This window comes from Accipiter gentilis, chromosome 1, assembly GCF_929443795.1.
Source record: "Accipiter gentilis chromosome 1, bAccGen1.1, whole genome shotgun sequence".
NCBI classification, from domain to species: domain Eukaryota; kingdom Metazoa; phylum Chordata; class Aves; order Accipitriformes; family Accipitridae; genus Astur; species Astur gentilis.
The window spans coordinates 47,313,846-47,341,168 of NC_064880.1; the positions used below are offsets into that span (position 1 = coordinate 47,313,846).

Here is a 27,323-nt window from a genome sequence, read left to right on the forward strand (position 1 = left end):
TGCACCTTTGATACAAAGTGTCTTCTCTAAGGGCTCTTCATCTAGTTTAACATTAGGTAGAGTGTATGGTATACTGCAACCAAGTGTCATCCTTGCTACTAATGGCATTTTCTTTTGAGGCACTTCACTGTATTTGTCCTGAGAAGTCTCCTAACTTTCCCTTGTTAGCTCAAAAGACACAATTTTTCATTGTCACCAGTCTAGAGATGGACACTATTGCCTATGGAATTTCCTTTCTGATTCTGGAAACCATTTGGGTTTAGGACCCTAAAGAGATTTCCAGTAGGACGTGTCCTACTGTAGATACTGGCTGGAGTTTAGTATGGAACTACAGTGGAAAGATATTATTTAGAGAATAGCCATAGCAGCTGATCTTCAGCTGCCAATGGCACCACTTGTCATAACTGGAGGTATTTTTTAGAGCTTTTTTTTTTATGTTGGAGGGAAGGAGGAAGGAAGCCTTGATGCTTATGTTTATATTGCTTATAATGCATTTGTATTGTTGAAACACTAGAGAACTAACCTAATAACTAAGCTAATGTGTTTGAATGGACCATGGAAGTCTGACTTAACTGCCTTGTAAATCTTGTTGCTGTGATTCAGATAATATTTGACAAATATATGAATACTTTGTTGTACATATGTGGCATTTTCAAATGATATTAATCTCTCAAGTGTGTGAAGGAGCATTTAGTTGGCATACTGCAAGATTTTCTGCTAGAAGGGACCTGGGGTTTTTTCTCCTCTTGCACCTATGCAAGTATGAACAACATTGTGATGGGTTGACCCTGGCTGGATGCCAGGTGCCAATCAAAGCCGCTCTATCACTCCCCTCCTCAGATGGACAGGGGAGAGAAAATATAACAAAAGGCTTGTGGGTTGAGATAAGGACAGGGAGAGATCACTCAACCAATTACCATCATGGCCAAAACAGACTCGGGGAAAAAAAATCAATTTAATTTGTTACCAATCAAATCAGAGTAGGATAATGAGAAATAAACCCAAATCTTAAAAAAACACCTTCTCCCCATCCCTTCCTTCTTCCCAGGCACAGCTGCACTCCCAAATTTCTCTACCTTCTCCCCACCAGTGGTGCAGGGGGTCGGGGAATGGGGGTTGAGGTCAGTTCATCATGCATTGTCTCTGCCACTCCTTCCTTCTCAGGGGCAGGACTCCTCACACTCTTTCCCTGCTCCAGCGTGGGGTGCCTCCCACGGGAGACAGTCCTTCATGAACTTCTCTAGCATGGGTCCTTCCCCTGGGCTGCAGTCCTTCATGAACTGCTCCAGAGTGGGTCCCTTCCACGGGCTGCAGTCCTTCAGGCACAGACTGGTCCAGTGTGGGTCCCCCGTGGGGTCACAGGTCCTGCCAGGAAACCTGCTCCATTTAATGACAATGCTTCAGTTTATACATGTTTTCTGTGAACTGACTTGTGTTCCCAGCACTGGAGGGAGAAAAGCTCAATGTGCTTTCTTGAGAACATGCCAAAGAGCATGCATGGTAGAATTCCAGGACTGGTGAAAATTCAAGAGAGTAACAGGTATTAAACATAGCTACATAGCTTCAGATTATGTAATCCTTGTATAGTTCAGCCAAGTGCAAAATTACCTCACCAGATTTGTCGTCTTTTTTTTTTTTTTAATTGATTTGAAAAGATGGAGAGGGATAGAATTACTTAAACTGAGAAAGTTAAAAAAACTATGGTAGGTAGGTGAGGAAAATAATCCTCTGATGTGGTTCAGACTGAAAAACATAAGATTAAATCCACGGTAAGGCAAATATAATCTCATTTTTATAGTTACATAAGACTGTTTAAAGTGGGTCATCAGTGTTGGGGAAAAACATGCCTTCATTTTCTAGGCTTTTTTTTTTTTTAACATACCAAATAAGGTTTTTTCCTCCTCCTCTTCCCACACTAGAAGGAACGCTTTCCTCTAGGGACAAAGATAGGCTGAAGCTAAATATATCACTTGTCTACTTTATTCTCCATCATGTTGCTTAAGTGGTAATCACTTTTTTGAGATTTACCTTCAGAGATTCTGCCTGACATATAGTGATGTGCATAATGAATATAAGCAAACAGATAGCAATTTAAAATTCATTCTTTATTGCACTTCGATTTTAGTTTACAAATTGCTATAACAATTAAAGGGATTTTGTAAGCATTAATCTATGCACTTAGGGGAAGTTTCACCTTAATTCTTTATTATTTGTGTGAGATGGAGAAAAAACAGCTTAAGACCCTGCATGAGAGTTGGGGTTCTTTTGTTTTCTAGTTTCAAATGATATATAGGAGGGCTAAGTTTCTCTTCTTTGAAAGTACCGCCCTTTTCAGGGAAAGAGAAGAAGTTGATTGAGTTTGAGGGCCATGACCTGTGTGGCTTAGTTATGGATTTTTTGGTTGATGTTTGTTTGTTTGCATTTTTTTCTGAAGCACCAGCTAGAAGAATCTGAAGGAGGCCAGACTGAGGAAAAAGACTGATTGCATGCTTCTGTAGGAGAAGGAGGCCTGAGAGTTAACAGCTACAGAGAGATTTTAGGTAGAAAGGGAATGGCTTCTTCAGCAGCCCTTTAGAACTGAGAGGTACAAAGGGGAGTGCACCTAGGTGTCCTCTAGATATCTAAAAATGTAGGCATCAAAAACTTGCTTATCTCTCAAACTTTTTCATACTGTGTTTTGGGTAATTGGGGAAAGGACTGAAATGTTTACTCTCCCATTCATAATGGGAAGCATGCAATGGTAAGGAAAAAGTACATACTGCTGTAAATAATGTTCAAACTGTAGCTCTTCCTTTGATACTCCTGACTGTCAGAATTGGCATAATGGGTTGCCAGCAATGGGAGTTGTGTCCAAAAAATCCAGCTTGCAACTTCTAATGATTGAGATAATTTACTTTGACTTTCCATTCAGCAGCTAAGCCCTATTAATCCAGCTACTAGTTCATCGTGTATTTAAATTCTTCATAGGGGTTGACAGTAAAATTTTTCAGCTCATGCTGAAAACTGCATGTTGGCAAATAAACAGGTAACCATTATAATACACATCAAATGAGAATCTATTCAAACTTTACATGGAGCCTTTGATGAAGTACTTAATAGTAAGTTGTGATGTCAGTATGCTGAACCAGAAGAGGATAGCAGAATGATGGTCAAAAAGATTCCTGCAATTTTGCTGGAAGGGCCAGTTTATACTGTCCGAACTACGCTAATCAAAATAGCCAGACTAGCTTTGCAGTTGAAATAGCAAATTACTTCTTGCACAACTTATTTTGACTGAGATGTCTAGGGAACACTCAGGTTAATTCCATGGGCAGATGTGAGGAGGCAATGATTTCTGGTTGGAAAAGTCTGCTGGCACATATAGATCCGGAATAGCTGATGTCTTCCTGGCCTCAGCCTGTCACACTCCAAAATTCAAGCCATGCATACTGAATCACGTGTTCTATGTGATTTACATTTATTAAATCACAAAACCTTTTTCCCCTTCACTCTACCCAGTATCTTGACTTCATTGCAATAGCTTCTGTTACCAAAAATGGCTGCTGGTAAGCATGAGCACTTTTTTGTTTCCTAAATTATTACTCTTCATGATCAGGAAGAGACTAAAAATTCGATCATACTGTATTGGGAAGCACTATTGGGAAGTAAGAACAAAAAAGATGAAGCTTTGAACAAGTTATGAGCACTAATGGTTCCTTAATATTAGCTGTGCTGTAGAATATTGGGGAGTGTGGAGAAAGGGAAAAGAAGGGATAAAAGCACACTCTAATTTGAGTTTAGGAAGGTCAGGTCCTTCTATAGTCAGTACAGAGGATGAGGTTTTGGGGCTGCTGCTTTGAATCACTCCCTAAAAAGGGAAGAAGGGCTACGCTAAACAGTTCTTTGCTACCAAAATATACAATTTCTCCTTTTCATTTTCACTAGCTGTGATACACACCTGACCCATCTGCTAGACAGCTTAGTTTGCAAAACAAGCAGAAAGCTAATGTAAGAAAAAGGCTTCTTTTGTTTTCACGATCTGAATCAGCTCATCGAGGGATCTGTTGATTTGGCACATCTAGCACAAAGGAGGGTGTGAGTGAGTGGCTTGGAGCAGTAGGATGAGAAGTGTGGAGTGAGATGAGCCTGTTCCCTAGCTGTGAGCTGTTGGCTCAGCTCAGCCATCTTGTGTAGCTGGACCCTCTCATGTGGGTTTTGAGGCCTCCAAGGGCCCCGGCTGTCTTCACGGACTACAGAGGGACAAAATGATCTGCAACTTCCCCTTGTGCTGTGGTGGCAACAGTGGCTGCTATTGTCATCTTTGAATGTTAACTTTTCCTTCTCCTTCTTTCACCCTGTGTAATCTTGATTTTTTTAGTTGAGAGAGATGGTAGTCTTAGTACATCTTTATACCTTGTTAGGTATAAAGTCAGTAACTAAATGATTGGAGGGTTTCTGTGGCAAAAAAAGGCTAAATTTAACTTCTCAATTGTTTCAGTAGGGTCACTGTTACCTGCACTACTGATAACTGCAGAATTTTTTTATGAGCAATTCCTCGGAAGTAAGGAGTATCCAGAATTTTTGCTTTAAGGCTATGTCCAATAACACACTTAAAATATATTGGTGAGTGAGAGGCCTTGCCACACCTGTAGCAGTGTCAGAGTTCAGTGCCAAGCCTAGTGAAGCTTCCTTTCACTTGCATCACATCTGGGTTCTTTGCATTTTGGCAAGCTGTCAAAAACCGATTCAGCCCTTTACAGGAATTAAGCATTGCGCTCAGACATCGTAACTCAAAAGACTGTGTCCAGTGTATGGTGTGAAATTAATCAAAAGGCAGGAAAATTAATGACCTGCTGTGGAGCCATCCATCAGGATATCACTCAGCAGGTGTGAAATTAACTTGCCTTGACTGTGGATTAAATTTAATGGCATGACGTAAAACTACAGAAACTGTTTCCGTTATTACTAGGGAGCAAGCAAGTGTTTTTAAAGATTCCAGCTTAATGAACTGGTTACGCCATACAGTGGATAGTCCCATGATCATTTAACAGCATGAGTTTAGATTATGTTCCCTAAGAAGATCAAGTATTACTGTATCAGTAAAAATTGTTAAAGGCAGGCCACAGAAATGCGTTTTTAATTTCTGTAATTACTGTGCACCAGATGGTGGATGCATACTTTTTCCCAGTGTAAGTACTTCAGCTCAAATATAAGCAGTTGTGATCTTTATTTACAATTCATCGGATTCTAACCTAGGTGATCAAAATTCCTTTGTTATGGCCCATTGTGATGACCTTCAAAGAAATACATAGACAAAACCTCACTATTTAGTTACAAAAGAGCCTTTTTTTTTTTTTCCAGATCTTAATTATGAGGATAGCAGAACTACCGACTAATGTTAACTACCCACTAAACATTAACTACCCACTAACTTTGTTTTGGAATAAGTATCTAATATTAGATTATGTACTTAAAGCATTTGGTAAATCCTAGTTAATTTAAACATTGGTTCTGAAAGAACAGTACTACAAAGATGCAAAATACATTACAGGTACAATACAATACATTACATTACATAACAGCTCAAGAGAAATGAGGAGGATGAAGGAAATGCATTGCCCAATTTGAATCTAAAGATCTTGATATTCTGCCAACCATTTTCTTCCTCTGTCCTGTTTCCTTACGTGTATGCACTTTTTCCTCTATAGTTGCCCTGAGTGGTTTTTTTTGTTTGTTTTAAATGGAGCATTTATCACTGTTGTGGAAGCTCCCTTTGACTGCTGAGTTCTTAGGGGATTTTTGCTGAATATGCCTTGAACATGGTCCTAAAATGTTCAGAGTCATCTCAGTCCTTTTTAGAACCCCTGATGTTTTTGCCCTTGGCAGAAAATGGTCGTGTGTGGGGGGTTTTTTGTCTCCCTTCCCCCCCTTAAATTCTGAGTATGCATTTCCAAGGGTTAAGTTGCGTGTTTGTGATTAGAAGGAACACTTTGTTATGACTTGCACAGTAGCTTTCTTTGAAGTAGGGCTGGCATGCATCTATTAATATATTTTCAGGATATGTCCACAGTATATTGGCACATACTTGATTAGCTTGTCTTTATAAGTTGACCCATTTGACCTGTTATTAAGGAGCATCTGTGCTTTGTAAAAGCAGTACTTTTTTTGTTTAAATATTGCCAATCAGAAAGCTGTTAGAGTAGTGAAGGTCTCATTAATGCTTCACAGTTGTGGCAACGAAGTTCTGCGGCTTTTGTGTCAAAAGATAATTCTGTCATTAGCATCAGTAAAATGATGTTGATTCATAACAAATATGATGTAACTACTGAGAAATGTTAGTGTTAATCCCACTCAGTTGCTGTGTCACTGGCAGTACTTTCTACAAGGATAAACTCATAAGTAGTAGCTCTTGTATCATGAGATCTGTACTGTTCTGGAACTTGAATGAAGAGCTCTATAGTCCTTTTGAAGAATATTCATTTGGTTAGAGCTGACAAGATACTTTAGAAATTTCTTCTTTCTTTGAAGAGAGACATCAATCTTGGTACCTATTTCAAAATGAGGAGGTAAGCAAGTCATGGAGGCCTAATGCTTTGTAACATTATAAACGTTAACAATATAAGTCAAGCTTTCACAGGGAACAAAGGTTAGATGATTACTAGAACAGTCATATTTCAGCTGGAGCTTTGGGCTGCTTTCTTTTCCTGCACTAGAAAATGAATATTTTGATATGAGTGTCTAAAGAAACTTGCTCTTAAGGCTTAGATTGTAACATGATGCTCTTGCAACCTTGCTTATATTGAAATCAACCCTGGGATACTGTGTTCAATTGCCTGCCTGCAATTTGGGTTTTACATTACTGGGTTTATTTAATTGTACTCCTGCCTGTCTCTTATTGATGGCTTTTATAGTTGCCTAAGCTTTTATGATTAACTTGTAGCCCCAGGGGAGGTGGGGAGAGAAGAGGAAAAGAAGTAATTCTTTCTGTGGAACTTCTCCTCTAGTTTTTGCAGACAAGTGAAAAGCCAAGCAGAAGTGCTCTTGCAGCTGTGGCAGCAAGAAAATTTAACTGTCCTGGCAAAGCTTTTTGTCAGCCCATTTTGCTAGGAAGAAGGCCTCACGTGTCTGTTTTCCATGACAGGCTGTGCAAGTTGTGTCACACAGCTCTTCATTGTACTTGCTTTCAAACTGAGTTTGTGTTGGCTGGTTTTGCCATTTGCTTTATCCTCTACTATCTATAATATCCTATCATAAGGGAGCATGCAACTAATTATGGTGTCTTCACAGCAGTGTTTGATTGTTTTTTATGCGACACTATTAGATTGTGGTATGAAGAGAACTAGGATTTCTCTATATAGCCTGTAACAAGAATATGCAGAATTGGTTTGCCATCATGCTCAGAGTTAAGCAGTATGATGTTATATGCCTGTGAGTAAGGGTTCCTGAGAAGATACTTGGATTACTCTTGATCCAGAATGACTGAGGACTGCAGCTGAAATTAGCAGAGATGGTCCATTCATTGCAAGCAAGCTGATCCAAGGGATTAAAAACAAGTCAAACAAAAGCCCTGTTTGTTCAATGCGATTTGCACAGCTGATATTGACCCAAATAGCAGAAGGGGAACTGTCTCTTCTGGTTGCACCCCATGTTTACACAGCGTTTGTTCATGTTCCAGGTTATGCCGACAAGGCTTTAGTTTTTGATGGGCTCAGAGCACATGGGGAAAGGGAGCTTGTGTCTGTTAGCAAAGATGAGCCAGTAGCCACTGGTTAAATCATTGGGTAGGTGTTTTGTGGTTTTTTTTTTTTTTTTTAAACGTTCCTTCCCAAAGGAATTGCCAGTCTGTAGACTTGTGATTGTTATTGTAACTCAGCCAGGGATAGACAGAAGCTTGTTATGTAACAAGTCAAAAATGATGATATTTAATAAGAGGTTTATTCTGCGTGGCAAAAAATTAAAGTTTTGTTTAATTAGCAGTCAAATGACTTGTTTTGCCTTCTAGTTCATTATGTGTTAAGTAGGTTTATGCCACTGATTCATATAGCTCATTACAGCTCATAAATGTCACCATAAAATTAGTCAAAATAAGAGTGTTAAAGTGTCTTGCTGTCAGTAGTTATCCAGTTGGTTTGGTTTTGGTGACAAGTTCTTAGCTAAAGTGTGAATTTTATAGTTGAAGATGTCATAGGACTTGGATGGCATGCTGCTTCTCATTATGGAAAGAGACAGCCTATACCTAAAAGCTGTAGCTGATAATTTTTCTGGTCATAGCTACTACCTGTCCCTCCTCATCAGCAGAGTCAGTCAATGTACTATACCAAGTTTAAAAGCAATAGATGATAGATGCAGTGGTGATAAGTGTCAGTAAGTCAGTGATGCCACTTCTGGGAACACAGTATCAATGAGATGCTTTCATTGAATCTTTGTGTTCTTGGCCCAAATGGCAGTCAGTCAAGATCTGGAGCCTAACAGCGTAAGCTGAAGCTGTTCAGCGTAAACTGAAGTGGCTACTTCTTTAATAGTGCAGCTGATGATTTCCAGATGCAAATTACTGTAATATGCTCAAATACTTCACATGTAGGTAAGATCCTGGAGTCTGCATATTAGAAGACTGTTGGCATTGTGAAAAGGAAACCACGGTATAGTACAGAAACTGATTTGCATCAATCACTTGACCAGCTGATGGATCACTTGGTAGTTACCACTTGATGTGATAAGAAGATGTTATCACTTGTAAAGTACTGAGACTTTTTATTATATTATCAATAGCAGGTTGTAATAGTAAACAGATAATGTCTGTTGGTAAGTGACACTGGAAGATTTTTTTTACAGGGTACCTGTTTTTGTAAATTCCAGTTAAGTTGAACAGGAGAACTCTTTGAGGCTAAAACTTCAGACTGATTTATTTCAACAGTTTCAGGGTCCAAATCTCTTGATACATACAGTGGTGTCAGCTCTAGTTGCCACAGCCCTACAGGTATCAATGATTTTTGTATGGCTTTACATCAATAGATATCAAAGATTTGGGGGTATTATATGCTGTTTATTATATTTTATATACAGTAAATAAGGTATGGGAATGTACAGGGATAGTAGGCCAGTGGCTGAGTCACATAATACATCTCTCAAGTTCTAGAGTGCAGGTCATCTGTGAGACGAGACTATAGATGTGCAGAATTTAAATAGCAACAGCTTCTCTAGTTTTATTGGGGTTGATGTGGGTAGGGTATGTCAGTCTGCTAGAAATTTGGCACAGAATTTGGTCAATAAGAAATTGTATTGTCAGATTGCAGTGTCGGAAGTCCTGCCACCTGATCCCAGATCTTTTTAAGGAAACTCTAAAGCATTCTGGTAGATGGCTTTTGTTTGTTTGCTTGACGGGGAGTACATTTAGAGATATATGTCCTAAGTGACTTTTGTCTTAGGACACTTGTCCTAAGTGAAGATAAACTTTTTAATGTCTTTTTTAAACTGTAACATTAAACTGGAATGTCACTTTTGGTTATTCTCTGTTCAAAGACAGATCTTCTCTGTTTTTAATAATTTATGTAGAAACTGTTTGGAAGATTTAAAATGTGACAGCTCTGAAGTAAGAAGATTGATACTACTCTGGTGTGATCTGATTTGGATTCTGACCTAATTTCTTTTAGTTAGTGATTGGTATAGGACTTCGCGGGGTACATGAGCTTATGACTTTTGGAGATTACTGGCTGATATTTTTAGGTTACCAGCTAATCCTGTTTAGGAATAGGATTTTCATCTGAAAACTGATAGGTTCTTAAGTTCTTCCTGTTTTGCTTTAGAATGACAACTGGAAAGTGTACAGAAAAATCAAAGGATTGTTTGTTTATTTCAAACTGTCTCGTGCTGTGGCTGTCTTCTACATAATTTTCTGCATGCATGGGTTGAAAAAATGCTATTCATTAATGCTTAAACAAAAGGAAAATCTTCCACTTAAGTTGTTAATTTTGCACATGCTCTAAAAGAGGTAGGTAAAAGCGTTGTGTACACATTGCCCCCAAAATGTTTTGAGCCTTTCCTTCTGGATTTTTCTTATGTTGCCTTGTAGCTGTTTGCAAAGCAGCCAGACCATAGATAAAGTAACAAATGCAAATTCACAGTGCCATTTGCTTACTCAACAACTGTGTTCCATATATAAACACTATCTTCCAGATGTTTTCTCCTTGTTAGCAGTTGCTTTCATGTGCTTCTAACGTATGGCAGAGAGAACCTTGTTCTTCAATTCCACACCTAGTGTGGGGTTGCCATCTGCTTTGTGTGTTAATTTGGAAGGTAAGCATTTTGTCACCTGTTTCTACAGACTGAGTCCAAAATGCTTACCAGTCCTATGTATGAGATCACCTTTGTGAATTTTTATTTAACTTTGTAAAAAGTGTAAAGCAGCAGTAAAATAAAGGCCATTGTAGCTTGAATGTAGAGTGCTATATGTAGGATTGTAGCTCCTGTAGCTGTTTCGTTTCCTTTTTGTTGTACACCTCTTCATGGAAAGCGAAGCCAAGTGAGGTGGAGAAATGAGAATTTGCATGAAAAGTGTAATGTGTATGAGTAATACTATGTTGTATTGAAAATATTGCTCAAACTGTGTGCTTTTTGTTGCTGGTTTGGCATGCTAATATTAATAGGTTTTGCCCTTTTTGGTGAAAGGGCGTATATTGGACCGAACTTGATGTAAATTTATGTGGGTCCCCCCGCCCCAAGATTTACTGCCTCAAAAGAGCCCTTGCAATACGTATGTTGTATTCTGAAACCTCTTCTATTGCTATTACACAAAAAATTCCTATGATGGCTTGGTGAGGTCTTCATCTCATTGGTAATGGGGGCTGAAGTGAAAGGAAAGGGAGTAGGAAGATGTCACATTCACATGGGCGATGTCATGCCTTATATGACATCCCTGCATCCTAGCACACACTGTTACAATCATGCTCTTGTCTCCTGAAAGCAGAAAAGGCTGCAATTCTGTGGGTAGTGTTAACGGTGAAAGAGAGCAACTAACTCCCAAGAGTTCTCCCACACAAGTCAAGACAAATTTTGCAGTTCTGCAGATCAGTGTGGTTTTTATCCCCCCTTCCCCCCCCCCCCCCCCCCCCCGTTGCCTTCCACACCAACTCTTGAGAGTTATTTATGGTGCTTTCAGGGAAGAAACTGATTCAGCTACCGCTTGTCAAGCAGCTGTTGGGGTAGATGGAGCATTATCTCTCACTGAGGCTTTCTGTGCCTCCCTCAATCCTTCAGAACTGCCTTAACAACTGTCCATGTCTATTTCCTTATCATCTTTCTCATCCCTCCTCTATCCTCTCCAGTTTCTGGATATCATTTGTGGTTTTCATTTGCTCCCATAACATAGAAATAAATAATATCAAATATTTGCAGAACTTGATTAATTTGTGAAAGTTTTCTGAATCTGAAAAAGCTGAAGCTGTAGAGATTTGACAAACTTATTTAATTATCTGTATGCAGCTTATCTGAATATTACATAAATCCCACAGAGCTTCAGCTTTCTGCTCTTTACTTACGTGGTTTAGATATGCTGGCAGTATTCACATGGAAAGAGGCTATGCTGCCTAGATACCCAAGTTGTTTGGATGTTGTTGGTTTTTTTTAATCACACAACTGGAATTGTGAGGCATCAAAAGGAGGCTGTTTGTGGGAATGGTTTTGACTTCATTTATATGTGGATGCATGGGATTAAGCACATTCATTACGTTAGGGGAGACTTCAATCTGTTTTAAGAGCTGCTAGTCAAGTTCTACTCATTTTCAGCATATTCCTGAAGAGTGCATACTTGTATGGATACTTGGGAACAGACATTTTAAAGCACAATTTTGAAGTCTTACTCACAAGGCAACACAGGAAAACCAGAATCCTTCTCTGAGGATGCAGGTACCTGAAAGAATATACTCTTGAAAAAAAGTCAATGGGATGACTGCTGTTTAGAAAGGGACCTGAAGTAAGGCAACAACAGAACACAGTACACCTAAGCTTAAATACAAGAATTGACCAAACTTGTCTTTAATTGCTTAGAATGAAAGTAGATGCTTTTCACACACTTGCTTAACGATACTGTGCAATGTATTTTAGGAATGTCTGGGAGACAGAATAAGCTTTGTAGTAACCTGCATAAAATTTCGTTGATAAAATATCGTAATTAAGAAAAGCTGTTTAGTGGAGTAATGTCTATAGCTATCCTTTCTTTCATACTGGGGATACAGTTCTTTCAAAGCAATTTCGAAAGACTTGTGTCATTTACTTGGCTAAATGCATACAAGGTTTGTGGCCAAAATACATTTACTTTCATCTGATGCTTGGTAGAAATTGTGTTGATGAAGGGATGCTTGTTGCCTGAAAAAAAAGAAAAAAAAAAAAAAAAAAAAAAAAGGTTTTGCAAGGTTTTAATGGCTTTTTCTAGTAAATGGTTGCAAGAATTCTGTTACTGGCTCCAAAATTCTTTATCTGTATGGGTTGTTAGTAAAAGCCAACTGTGTGTAATCCAAATAAGATGCTTGGAATAGATATTTGAAGCATGAAACTTACTCATTTATTCTTTGACGTTTTAGTAAGCCGTTAAAAGTCTGTACAATATGCCAGCATGGTACCTTGGACTGTGTCTGCAGTGTGTATTTTCTCACTTGGGTTGATGTTGACTGCTGCTGGTGTTACTGAGTCCAGTTACATATAGACTGATATTAATGCTGTTCTTTGGTATTTAAAATTGTCTTAAAATATTTCACTTACAGCAAATCAAGGCTTCTGAGATGGGCAATGTATGCTTATGGTAGTAACAATATAATGCTTCAAATAAACTTGAGCAGCATTAAAATACCTATTGTTTTTAAAACACCTTCACAGTTAACAACACAGTTGAAACTGTAAATTGTCCTCAAAACCTGAGGCATTTATGCTTAGCATTTCATGATAGTGCATTGAAGTACCATTTCAATGTTAAGAATAGTATTTGTTTTTTCACAGATGGCACCATGCTAGCAGGAGTATTAACTAAATTGCTTCCGCAATGTTTATGGGTACTTCTAGAATATCCATGTTCATGTACACCATTTTGGATGATGTGGCTGGTTTGAAGTGTTAAGGTTTGAGTGTGTCCTGGTTTCAGCTGGGATAGAGTTAATTTTCTTCTTAGTACCTGGTGCTGTGTTTAGGATTGAGTGTGAGAATAACGTTGGTAACACACTGATGTTTTAGTTGTTGCTAAGTAGTGCTTATCCTAAGTTAAAGATTGTTCAGTTTCTCATGCTCGGCCAGCAAGCAGGTGCACAAGAAGCCTGGAGGGACCATAGCCAGGACAGCTGACTCAAACTAGCCCAAGGGATATTCCATACTATAGAATGTCAGGCTCGGTATATAAACTGGCAGGAGTTGGCCGGGAGGGGCGGATCGCTGCTTGGGCATCGGCCAGTGGGTGGTGAGCAGTTGCATTGTGCATCACTTGTCTTTTCTTGGGTTTTATTATTTTTAAAATTATTTTATTATATTACCTTCTATTACAATTATAATTATTGTTACTATATTTTATTATCATTATTATTACTATTCAATTTTATTTTACTTTAGTTACTAAATTGTTCTTATCTCAGGCCGTGAGTTTTACTTGTTTTTTTCCCAGTTCTTGTCCCCATCCCACTGGGAGGGGGGGAGTGAGCGAGCAGCTGTGTGGTTAGTTATCGGCTGGGCTTAAACGACAACAGAATGGTTTTCAAGTCTGTCAAAATGAGTTGCCTTACCTACTTAACTTTTGACTGGAGGGGTTATACCTGTTAAGGGACTGGAGCATCTGGCGTGGGAGGAGAGGCTGAAAGAGCTGCTGAGACTGTTTAGCCTGGAGAAGGGAAGCCCTGGGGGAATCTTATTAATGTTTATAAATCTCAGATTGCAGGGTGTAAAGAAAACAGGGCCAGACTCTTCTTGATGGTGCCTCCTGACAAGACAAGATGCTTTTAAGATAATTTTTTAAAACAAATTTGAATGTAAAAGCTATCATAAAGACCATTAGTCCTCTGAGTGCTTTTTGTGTATTCCAAATACATACCGGCATGTCTGAGTCTGTGAGTGCTATCACAAAGCTTGTAGTATTTATGTGAATTGTTTGATAGACTTACTTCAAAAATAATTAAATCAATCCCCCACAAAGCCAAATAAAACCTTTACAGCAGTGGAGAAAAACGTGATCTAAGTCTAAAATCAGAATACAGATAAAAATCCTTGTTATATTTTAATATTAAATCTTAAAGTAGATGTAATCAATGTGTGTTGCTTAGGACTTATGTGATGATTCTTAAGTGGCTCAGTGTATCAGTAGGCTAAGGCAATTAAATACTTACAAGGGACAAGGGGAGAGAAAGACCAACTGCCATTTTAAAAACTGGATACGAAATCCTACACTGTCAAAAATGGTCTTGCTTTTATGTAAATTACCACTCTAACAGGTGTTTGAAAACAAGCACAGTTTTTGTGGTGTGAAACACTTTGTCTATGTTCAGCCAAATGAATGAGTTTTAAAGAAGTTGAAGAGAGTTAATGTACTTTCTTTCTGATCTTATTTGGGAAAAAAAAAAAGGGAATTTAAAGACTTGCTCAGTCACTTTGCAAGGCTGTAACAATGGGTCATTACCAGGCATTGCAGTAGGAGTTAAAGGATGATGGAGGGATCAGGCATAATGCTGAAAACACAGATGTTGAGAGAGATGTTGCTATTGGGTCATACTTTTTCTTCCACTGCTGCAAAGTAGTACATTGCTAATGCTCTTTTATAAAGAGACTGAAGTACATTCAATGGTGGGTTCTTCTTCTCAAGTGTGATCAGTGTAATCACTCAATGTATTATGTTTTATTTTCCTAAATGAAACTGTCTGCTATTTTCATTACTTAAAAAAAGAAACAAAAATGCGTGAGCGGAGATGATTTTTTTTAGTAGTCTTTATTTTCTCAGAACTGTAAACAAATGCACTTTTTTAAGTTGAGTAGCATCATTAAGATGGATTTCTGAATGACGGAAATTATTCCTTCTTAAATTGCTGCAAGCCATGATGGGTTTTTTTGTTGGTTTGTTTTGTTTTATAATGGTATAATCCTTTTCCTTAGACCAGCTTCTAACTGTTTTGGACTGAGTCTGTTACTTGGTACCAGCTATACTACTTTTTCTTTCTTCCTGTCCCTGAACACCCAGCACTGATAATTTCCTATCCAAGATCAAATGAATTACTGGGGAAAAAAACAACAAACCCAAACCAACAGATTAATTTTTCATGTTACAGAAATGAACTGTGCATATACATCATTCTTTGTAAGTAGTCCAACAATGAATCTGGGTACCTTCAAAATAATGTTTTGCACTTCTGGGTAGCTTTCTAGTTTTGTTTTATATCCTTTGATAGAATGCACTGAAGGATAGCTTTCATATTAGTGAGCTGTGGGTAGCCAGTCTGCTAGTTTTGTGAACCAGAAGAGTAAGACTGGCCTACGTGGTCACAGCGTGTATTGGTTGGAGCGCAACAGAAAGCACCTGTGAGCTCTGACTCCTCACGCTAACCTTTAAGTCTGTGACCGCCATATTTATCAGGACTGATGGTGGTAAGGGATAATAGTATTTTGCATTTCCTTACCAAGAGTGTATTGCTAGCTAATACTCTGAGCACACAGACTAGAATTCATATCTAAACAGCGTGGATAGCACTGTGTCCTCTTGAAGTAATTGGGAGCTTTTATAACTTCTCCAAAGTGAAAATAGCCTCCTTCACCTAACATGCAAGTAGTCAAACCACCTCTTCACTTCTAATTTTCTGGCATCTCTGAAGAAAGCTAATCTTGGTACAGTTCTTCTGGAGGCTCACTGTAACATGCATCCAACCCTCAGAAGTAGACCTGTCAGAGAAGTCACCAGGAGAATCATGGAATCACTTAGGTTGGAAAAGACCCTTAAGACCATCGAGTCCAACCGTAAACCTGACACTGCCAAGTCCACCACTAAACCATGTCCCTAAGTACCACATCTACACATCTTTTAAATACCCCCAGGGGTGGTGACTTGACCACTTTCCTTGGCAGCCTGTTCCAGTGCTTGACAACCCTTTCAGTGATAACCCATTCACCTGCTTCTACTGTTAACTAAATCTGTTTCAGTTTGCAAAGTGTCAAACGTTTTTTAAAGTTTGTCTTCTAATCTTTTTCTTCTTACCTTGACTGCAACCTGTGTCAGATCCCTCGGGGCTGTCATTGTCACTGTGTGGCATCAGCTGTGCAATGCTAATGAGTTTCAAGGAAACTAAACAGCAGTCTCTGCCTGGAGCAGCCCTGCAGGATCTTTATCAGTCTTGTCCTGTTTTCAAGAAGGCCATGTTTCTCAGTGATGTTAACTGTAGAAATGGCAACTAATTCTCCTGCAGGGGCAGCTTACTAGCGTTTTCGTGAAGAAGTCCTGGCTGTAATATCTATATTTTATTGAATTTATTAAGAGTCTGCAGGACTTGAGGAAGTTATAACACTGTTAGGTCTTCAGGTTTGTGACAAACTTTTAATGAATTAACTGGTGGCAGAAATTTGCAGTGTTCCTGAAGTACGCTGTCCCATCTGCTTGTGGGCTAAATGAGTCCTGTCCTAAAAGGTCAGTCTGTCCTGCCTATGAGCCACATTTTTATTCCATCTGTTAATATGAATGTTCTGAAGATGATGCCAAGAAAGAATTTCCTAAATATATACACTTTTTATCGGAATAGATAGTCCTTCAACTGATGAAGTTTTCCTGAATACCAAAATTAAACAGCTTTTGACCACCCTCTCAAAAGACAAATGATGGAAATTGACTTACTGTGACTTTTATCATGTATATATGTCCTTTCTCCTCAGATTCTTCTTCATTCTTTTGGGATGTTAGTCTGTATTAGAACTATTTTTGCATTCATTTGTATTAATATATAGAGAAAGAATATATATTATGAATGTATTTATTTTCATAACATAAAAATATAAGACTATTAAAAATATCCTAAATTCAGGTAGAAAACTGATACAATATAAAAAGCAGAGCGGTAAACTATGATTCCTTGTTATGAGGATAATGGGGAATAAGTAAAGCTTAAAATGTGGGTCCTCTCAGATTGTCAGTGTTTAAGCAAATCATGAGAAGTTATTGAAAAGATAACTTTCAGTAACAGTTCTCAAGTCTCAAGAAATGTTCTTATTCTTATGAATTCTTGAGTTACAGTGTGATTTGAATTGACTTTACAAATGTAGCAAGTATAATATTTCAAATCCTAAAAGAAATTTATTTGCTTTTCTTATTTTTTTAAAATATTTTTCCCCTTTACTACATTAAGAAGGATTGGGGGGGGGCGGAGAAAAAGCTGGTGTTGAAAAATTCAGATCTCACCTCTACTCCTTTATAAATTGTTGTTAGTATTCCTGTCTCCATGTGTGAGCCCAAGGTCCAGGCTTGTGGTTTAAACTGTAAACAGAGATGAGATACTTTTATACAAGAATAAATGTGCACAGATGGAGATAATCAGAAGTGACTTAAATGTGTGGGCTTTTTTAGAAGTGCCAAAAGCCCACAATACCAAGTTGACATTGACGAGGACTACAGGTGTGAAGTATGCTCAGACATATCCTTAGAGTCTGATTTGTAGAAGGTGCTCAGACACCTACAGGAGTACTCAGGAGTGTCTCATTAAGTGCAGTGGGAGTTGTGTATTTGGGTGTGTTCATAAATCTCTTAGACATTTCTTTGCATCTTTATTGCGATTTCTTTAAAATTCTTGATTTTTGCTGTGCTGTTGACAGTTGCTGTAATTAAAGGGAATTTTTTTTTTAGGGCTTGCCGTAAAGTTCTCAGTTAACAAGTCCTAATGTTGTGGGCTAAAGGGCAGAAACAACAAAAACTTTCATGGACAGTACTTTGCATAACGTGAAGGATTTTTGTGGGATTCTTGAACCTATTTGATACATTAAAATTCAGGAAAAGGGCTTTCTGTTCTTTAAAAGATCTTAACGATAAATGAAAAAAGAACTCAAAAAAAACCCCAAACAACACTTCTGTAGTTACACCTCTGAGGCATCTATTCTTTAAAACTTAGAAGAAAAAATATTTTAGTATCTGTTAACAAATTCTGAGCGTTTTTTTATTGACAGTCATCTGGCATGACTGACAAAATCCCTCTTATTTTTCTTCATGCGTTACTTCCATTTAAGGCACACTTCTGTAGTAAAGGAAAATGTTGGTGTTGGCAGATACTCAGAATTTGTTCTCAGTCCTTAATAGTCATAGTGATTAAATTTGGATAGTAACATAGCTTTTTTTATTTAATAATAAAAACTGTAAATGAGTATTTTTTTTTGCAATGACGTATTCTTGCATGTAATTCTTCTATTGCACAATAAGCCTCCATTAAGCTAATAAATCAAACCATGTTCTTGAAACCATTTTCATCTCCATTCCCAGTCCTTCTTACCCACAGTATCAGCCTCTCCTTCCAAATTCTGAATGTAAGGACATTAAAAAAAAAAAAAAAAAAAAAGCCTGAGTCTTGCAGAGTTTTGACATACTTTCTATGAGGTATGGCAATTTTCATCCTGTCGTATAACATAATTGTTTTAACAGGCAAACACCCCTTTCTAATCTGAATTTAGCATGATATGATTTTTCTCTGGCTTTCACAAGTGTAGTCTTGCTGTGCTGACAGGTCTCTTAAGTTCTGTATTTTCCCGTACGTACATACTAGTTTGGCTGTGTTCCCCTTACCCATCCTTTCTTCCACTCCTCCCCACTGAAACATAATCTTCTTCTCCTTACTTTCACAGTCTCCCAATCCTTTTCAGCAATGAGGGCTTGCTTCCTACCTCCACCTGGGCCACGTGCTACCCACATTAGACTTTCCTATCAGACAGGGACTCTTTAAAAAGTGTCTTTTGGCTTTCTCCCTTCTTCCTCCCTAACACAGGTGGGAATTCTCTCTTTAATCTCTGCAAAACAACTTCACTGTTCTCCTCAGATCTCTTCTGAAAACTCAGCTTTGCTGTGATGTCTACAGGGAAAAAGAGGACGTGAGAATTCCAGTCATGTTAGCACTACTACCTAAGGTTTGGTTCTCTTTGTTTCCAGTCCAGCTGCTCGTTCTTATCATCTGTTTTTGCATGGTTTGGTTGCCGGGCACAAGATATATCTTTGTCCTTGGTACTGTCGTATGACAAGCCAAAGTGTCCTAATCCATATGTAGGATTTACCATAATGCAAATACTAGTCTGGAGGGGTAGGTCTAACTCTAAAAATCCCGTGTACAATATGAGTTCACTTGTGTGCTCCAGTGAAATCCAACCACTTAGGAGATAGCAATTGTGGTAATTTCTTGTCATTTCTTTTTTTCTTTTGTTGTTCTACAATCTATGCTGTATTGTACAGTTTGATACATTTAGGTACCTAGAATTTAACTTTCCAGACAGAAAAATACATAAGAATTGCAACTTGACTTGTGAAAAATGTGGTCAGGGTTGTGTTTTTTTGTGATTCACAGGAATCGCATTTTATTTGTGTATCTTTTTTTTGCATATATGTTACTTGAGTTTTGTGCTGTTTCCATTCATCTTACATATTGACTCAAAACATCTTAACTGTTTAGCCTTTAAACAATACTGTTAGACAAGCTAGTTTCTCCCTCCTGTTTTAACTGGAAGCTTAGGTCAGATGGAGATGAATGGATTATCTGTTTCACTGGAATTTGTAACCAGCCATATCTTCTTACAAATTTTATTATTCCTTTAGTTTCTTTTAATTCCATTTTCATTGTAAGTGGTACATGACATTATGCGATCTCTTGAAACCTAGGCATTGCTGCTTTTCTTCCTTGCCTCAATTCTATTTTTGGTTTGGGTTTGTTTTGTTTTAGCCAGTCCCATTTAATGGCTTTTCTTAAAATACTGCATGACAGGTATTTAATTTTATATTCTTTCCAAACCTGATCTTCTGAAACTTTCTTGCCATATTGAAATAAAAAAATTCAGTGGAGGAGGAAGAATAGGAAATGTTAGTGAATATATTTTTATTTAAAATAAACTGAATTCAGTGGATGACTTTTTTTTGTTGTTACGCAACACTAAGTTTAAAAATGAATTCTTGTCAAGTTTCTTGAATAAAAATTGTGGGATGTCTTGGCACCTTTCTCTTTTTGAAAGGGAAAAACTATCTGCTCTTGTTCTTTGAAAACGGATTTCTTGGAGTTGGCTGTAGTGTGGGGAGGTTTTTTGTAAGTGGTTTTGCTGACACTTTTCTAAGGCTTGCTTGCTGGTTTGCATTTTTAATCTCCCTGATGTTTATTTGCAATGTACTTCAGTTTTGTTCATGAAACTTTTTAGGCATTTATCCGTTGCTCACTCCTAATGTTAGATCTTTGTTATTCTTTGTTCCTACTTTGTCCTTCAAACTCCTCCTTCTCTCTTATCCCTTTCCTCTGAAAAGACTGGAATGTCAACTAAGGTGGTGAAAAATTCCAATCTACCTGGTTATCTTTTCATTATCATGCAGTCTTAAAAGGTGGTTTTCTTCTGTATTTTTGTAAAGCACATTTTACAAAAAGTCCCGTATTTTTTTAAAATCTCTATATACACTTGCACAAGTTGTTTGTCTCATGTTGTGCATGTTTGTCAAAAATACTCTTAATGCTTTTCTCCCCATTAAACAACTTATAAAGTGATGAAGGTGTTCCTGTTTGATTGCTGAGAGTTGCCTCAGAGATGGCTGGCCTTCAGTGGAGAATGAAATGTTTTTTTTTCTGAAGTTTTACATCTAGTACATTATAATACTCAAAAACTAAATAATGAGAATTACCATTGTTCTAGATCAGATTTGGTCCTTTGTTTTGAAAGTGTGAAAAAAATGAGTAATAATTCTCCCTATCCCCTCAAAAGACTAAAATGTCACCTGAAGTGGGGGAAAATACCTATCTATTTTTTCATTACCATGCAGAGAAAAAAAGTGTATGAAAAGTGATTTTTCATCCTGTTTTAATTGAAAAATATCAAGGAACTAGGCCATAATATGATGGAGTCACAGTGCATTTAGTAGCATAAAATAATTTAAGGGACACTATATACAAACTGGTACTTAGAGGAAATTGGTAGGAGGAGCCTTCAAGGCATCAGGAATAAATGTTTCTGCCCATGGTATTTGTAATGTTTGCCTTTAATGCTTTACATGCTTCCCTATCCCTTTTGTGGCACCTTACTGCTGTGGGAAGGGGGGGCGGGTGTGAGGAAGGTGGTTCAACACTGCAGGGTGGAGATCATGAGAGAGCATGGGGTTGCGATAACAAAATGCAGATGATACGTGCTGGTCTGTGGTAGCACTGTGTTACTTGAAGCTTCATGAAATGAAGGAAGGAAGAATACTCTGCCCCACTCCCACCACAAAACCTTCTAGCTGAGGGGGATTTTCCTGTGTTTCCTCCTTGGCCATGGAACCTGAGTGGAGTTGCAAGGGGTTTTTTGAGTAGTGTTGTGTTCTTCTGCAATTTAAATCTCACCTGTATGGTCTTCCTCCTAGTACTGGGAAATAGAAGCCAATCAGACTTGCCAGTCCATTTTTTTCCGCTGTACTGCAAACTGAGTGAGGCTAGTAATGGGCATTTTGGATTTTTACATTACCTAGATTGGGAACTAGGTACAAAAACCGTTTATTTGGGTACGCCTGCAGTCGGTTGCTCTGCCATTAACTAGGGCAACTATTGTAAGTGAAACTCTACTGGTGTTAGAGCCTAACAAGCCATACCTTCTTAACTTCAATGACCTCTGGTTTGCAGTCATAAATCACAATGAGCTAGTGCAGCCAGTGCATTGAGTCCTGTGCAGGTTACAAGCCACCTAAAAGCATTGACTGTGTCTGTTGGAAAAAGCCTTTGTTTAATGACACAGATATGTTTGGCTGATATCTTTTCTCTTGGTCAACCTGGTAGAAGCTTTCTCCGTTTTATAGTCCTCAGTTTACTTCAGTTTACTGATTAAGATAATGGCATGACAAGATGGGGTTTGCTTCTCAGTGCTTAGCATTTGACTCCTTTGCAAGCCAAAGCAGAAACTCTGGTTGAGGCTTCACAAGTAGCAAATTGGAACCTTGTGCTTTCAGCCAGACTCACAAAACTTGTTGCATCTATAAAACAAGTATTAGGTGGGTTGTTCTTTTGTTGGAGTTTGAAGTTTAGATGGCATATAAGCAAAGGGGAAGAGGGAACGGATGAGATATTTTTCAGATTTCTTCCTCAAGTATGATTTAAATCTGATATGCACCAAAATCATTCTGTTCCTAGCAGAATGTGCTGCTTGGTTTGTGCTTATATAAAAATGCAGAAAGGATGTTATGCAAGTAAGTTTCTTTGCTTGACACTCACTACGCAGCCACCTGTTAGAACATAACGGTATGGATGATTCCCAGTATGGGATACGAAGGCTTTGCTGCTTGTGATGAAGTATGTTTACTAACCTTCAGAAAGCAGATTTTGTTGTTAGCAAAGCAGAATTTGAAAGCCTGATAAAGTGAATGCATACAAACTTTGAAAGAAGTACATAGGCTGGAAGACAGTGTTGTGCTAGTAACAGAAAGAGAGCAGCCAGCTGATTCGTTCTGTAGAAAACTTTGCTTACTCTACTTCCTAAACTGCAACTGTGCACAAGGGTGGTTTTAAAAACATGTTATTTTTTGGCTATCTTTAGAGTTTTCAATATCAAAAAAACCCTCTTGACACTGTTGTGCAATACTTAATGTGAGAATACTCGACTAGTAGCCTAAATTCAGTATCAATAAATGTAATTAATTATGCATTGTCCAACCTCCGAGGGGAATTTATTCTCAAAATGAACACGGAAATTGCCAGAGTCTATAAGGGATGGTTAGTTCTGCCTCTTCTGTCACCTGTGGTTAGATATGTGGGCGTACAGTGTTTCCGAGTATCTCTGCCTGTGTGACTCTGTGTGTAAAATGTGTTGAAGAGGGTGGCTGTTTTGGAACATTTGAAAGTATTACTTAGAGTTTTGCAGAACATAAGTTTAAAGGAACTCTGAATTGTCACTGACCACATGGAAGGAGTTAATGTTCACCAATTTATTTAAGTAATTAATGTGACCCTAGACCTTGGAGTTCCCAGATGTAAATGCTTAATATGTAATTTATACCAAACATTTTTATAATCCTGCATGTAAATCTTGAATACATTCTTGCAGTGTCTGTGGTTTTATTTCCTATCACTGTCTCCAGCATCCTCTTACTGCCTGTACAGCAACCTTAACATAGACCTTATGCAAAGATAATGTTATGTTTCGTCCCTGATGACTACTGAGAGCTGTAGAAACAATTATAACTTGTGAATGTATATATGTGTAGTGGAACAGATCTTACTTACATGCTAAGGGCCAGATCCTTATGGTGTAAATCAATGCAAGTGTTTAGAAGGTAAATTGCATACAGATCTGACCCTATGAGAATTTCATATATTTTTTTTTTTTAAGTAGCTATATTGATAAGACTGACAGTAATATTGAGGAATAGTAGGTCTGAAGGGGTTTCCCGTTACTTTGGATAATTTATTTAAGGAAGGTCATGAAATAGGAAATTCTAATCACTGTTCATGGCTTTCTCACAAATTACAAACTCTACCTACTCCTCGCTTGAGGTGAAAGCTTTAGCAGCTTATCAGGAAATACCGATAACTTTTGACAAGCGAACTGTTTCCTCTATCAATAGTTACAGTCCTGTTTGTATATGAAAACTTATTAGTTTGGCATTACCAGTTGCACTTGTAATCTCCTTTGTGTCTGTTGGCATATCACTCATAATATAGATTTAGTATTATTTAATGTTCTTTGATATGCTTCCTTGGTCTTGGGTGACCCAGTGTATTTAGCCATTCAGTTTGTTTAGCCCTTGTCTATCAGGCTGCTCGTTCTAGTATGTTTTAATCAGCTTAACCTTCATTCTTTTTACTCTCTCTTAGACTTGCATTGAAATGTTTTGTTACCTTATCTCCTTACTCAGGGCATTTGTTGTTCTGCCTCACCTTTCAGTTTCTTAACTAGCTCAATACTTAGTCTTTCTTATAGTGATTCCCTCACCTCAGATTTTCTAGCTGGTTTCCCCCCTTCTTACTAACCATTGTTTTCACTACAACTTTCTTCTCATATCTGCTATTCTGCAATTGCATCGATTACTGCATCAATGAAATGCTGATGACATATGCAAATTTTTGTTCAAAATTAAAAGGAAGGCCTGAGTTTTGTTCCTATTGATGATATTTATCTGTAAACTTACACCTAAAATGTGTGAACACAAAATTTCTGCCCCTTTGATTTTTCTAGTCTAATTTCCCAATGAAACAAGGCTTTTTCAGTCATCAAATTTTGTCCTTCATAACTTTGAATTCCCTTTGGAATTTCAATCAAACTGATGCTGAAATTTCTACAAACTTTCTGTAAATTAGTAGCTGGGTCAGAAGGCCCCTGCTAGCACGGTAAGGAAAGACATGGAATCAGAAGAGATGGTGAAAAAATAAAATGCAGAAAAATAAATTGCTACTCTTCTTTGAAGTATTTGCATTTTGTTACAATGGTTACATGGCTGTAAAATGGATTGTACATGGTCTGGGCAGTCTTAGCATGTTACCATGCTGCAGGAATTCAAGAAACACTTTTTGATATAGTTACAGCTCACTCAAACATAAGCTGAACTCTGGTTTCATGTATGTTCTGTCTTAGTAAATCTGCAATTGTGTGCCAGTCTATAACCAAAATAAATGTAAAGGGAAGAGATAGGGCGGTTTGTATCTTTTCATCCATTAATCGTACAAATTGTGTTATGGTACTTGAGAGAATAACTGCAGGTATTTGATTTATGAGTGTATTTCCTTGGCAATTTCTGTGATGAGTGTTTCTGGTATGAATGAGTTTGGTAGTTCAGAGTAGTTTAGCATGTTTTCAAACATAGGTTTGTATGAGACATGCTTTTTAAAGTGAATTGATAACCCTGCTAATAACACTTTGGTTTATATAGTGGAGTACTCTTAGAGATCACAAACTGAATTCCTCTTTAATGAAAATATTCCAGGAATGCCAGTAATGTCCTCGAACTGTTGGTATTTAGTTGTTAAGACCAACAAGATAGACAACTAGATACAGTCCACAGCACTGTCCTCCCAGTACTGACACCCACACCCCTGAGCTGAAATGCCTGTTGTGTGACTGTCAGGTCCTCAAAACCTATTGCTTTGTTTTGCAGATATGGTCCTGTTCTACTGTGGTACTTGCTAATGTAAATAGAGATTTCCAGACCTAAGGTGTGATTTTATGTCTATTAAAGACAGACTTCAGGCTTCATCTCCTGGTTTATTTAAGGATAACTTTCTTGTGTAAATTCTACCTAGAACTTTGAGAAGGAAGAGGAAATTCATGACCACTCAAGCATTCGATATTGTAAATAATTAAATTAGCCAAAATGTTAACATTTACATTTACTTTGGAACTGCGCTGCAGGAGGAATAAAGGTTTGCTTTCAGCACTGAAAACGAAGCTACTTTTGCTACCAAACCTTGAACAAGGTGTATTGACAATAGCCTCAACAAAACATGCTTTGGAAAGGAGGCCTTTCTACTAATTTGGATGACTTATAAAAAGGCATTAAAGAAAGTTCATTATCCAAACCATTACTGCACTGTGGACCACAATTAGCAGATGAAATAGCTTTCTCAAGTAATAGTAGATTATAGCTATCTAGAGGACCTGAAAGCTTGGGAGTGAGAAAGGCTAAAAAGGGGAACATTGTTGTGAATGATGGGGTATAAGCAATGAAGAGAGCTTATGGGGTTCTACATCCATCCTTAGTACTACGCTGTGCAGATCATCAGCTCGGAAACCTTTGTTGCTTGCTAGGGCTTTTTCATACTATTTCCCAAACTGGGGGGGGGAGGTTGTGTGTCATCCTGCCTCTCCCTGCCGAGCAGTAGTCTAGGGAGAAATTACAAAGTGATATTACTGATTCACTTTCCTTAATGCTGCCTATGCCGGCTGTTTTCTATGCTTCACTTTTTTTTTCTTTTTTTTTTCTTCCCATTTAGCTTTGTAAGGGCTACAGCTGAAACAAAGCTATTCCTCAAGAGTTTGCCAGTAAAAGTTGTTCTCCAGCTGTCTATGGATCATGAAAGAGGGGAGGCTGTTTTCCACCTACTCAAAATAGTTCGTAAGTTGTGCCTTACGATATACTAAGTACAGCTTATATGTTTGCAAACGAGACTTGTATAGTTCATTAGGTCATGTAGATAACTGGAAAACTGATGGCCTTCTAGCAGCTCAGAGGTTATAATATAATAGGTGACAGGTTAGAACGTTGTCATGCTTGGCCTGGTACTGGCTCTCCTTTGAAAATACTATTGTGGTTGCGGCCAAGTTGTTCGATATTTGTTGTAGTTTATGGTAAAGCTGTAAAATTCATAGCAGCCTTGTGAGAATCATGTGCAGAGAAGTTTTATGTGAAGGCTCAAATTATTACTATTTCCTTATGGCTGGATGGATCAGAACTGCGTAGGTATTGAAACTTTTGGCTAATGCTTCTTCTCACAGTTGCTCAGTGGCTCCCTTCCATTAAGGTAGCTGGTCCTGTGCTTTCGGAGGAAAAGCATTACTTTCAAGCCCTACTGTTGCTTTGAAGTTGTGTCTTGTGTGACTGTAGGTTTCTTACTGGGATTTACTGGACATGTACAGAGCTACATGTATGTCCTTTTAAGCATTTTGACAGTGGGAATGCTATGTTTGCAGTAAGAGGTTGTTACAGTTCAACAAAGTGAGCTGTGTAGCTTTGGTGCTGTTGCCGACCCAGTTAACACTATAGTCACCCATCAGTTAGGATGGGATAGATTGTCTTGTTTAATGTTATGCAAAGCTGATCTCTGTGTGACAAATTGTTGCTACTTATGAAGAGACATAAGAAACATTAACAGCTTTAATTTAAATGAAAGTGCTCTTCTAATCTTTGGTGGTATCAGCTGTTGATAAATGTTGTATTTATCAACAGTATACGTACAGGTGATGCAGGAAGTAGGCTAAAGTATTTTCCTGTCCTACTAACTTTCAAATTAGATGTGAAGCAAATTGCAATTTCATCCTTTTCAATAATAGAAAAGTATTTAAATGCAGAAACTAGAGCAGTGGAATAATCAGCAGCACTGTTGCTTCCAAACAGGTGACTGTGTTGAAATTTTAATTCCATTAAATTTTGTGCTTTGGAGATGCAGCTTGTATTTTCAGCCATTTGTCTAGCCACATAAGCTGGAATGCATTCAAAATGCTTGCCA

The 27,323-nt window shown here is 38.0% G+C and overlaps 1 protein-coding gene across 3 annotated transcripts in view; it reads left to right on the plus strand.

The window, feature by feature from the left end:
- The window catches only part of MGAT5 (alpha-1,6-mannosylglycoprotein 6-beta-N-acetylglucosaminyltransferase), a 135,717-nt gene that overhangs the window by 15,233 nt on the left and 93,161 nt on the right, over positions 1-27,323 (plus strand). Inside the window, exon 2 of one of the 3 annotated variants that reach the window (XM_049803163.1) lies at positions 7,655-7,760. The exons of the other annotated variants lie outside the window; for them this stretch is intronic. The gene's annotated coding sequence lies outside the window, so the exon portion shown is untranslated. The remainder of the gene's footprint in view (positions 1-7,654; positions 7,761-27,323) is intronic. 3 annotated transcript variants of the gene reach the window in all.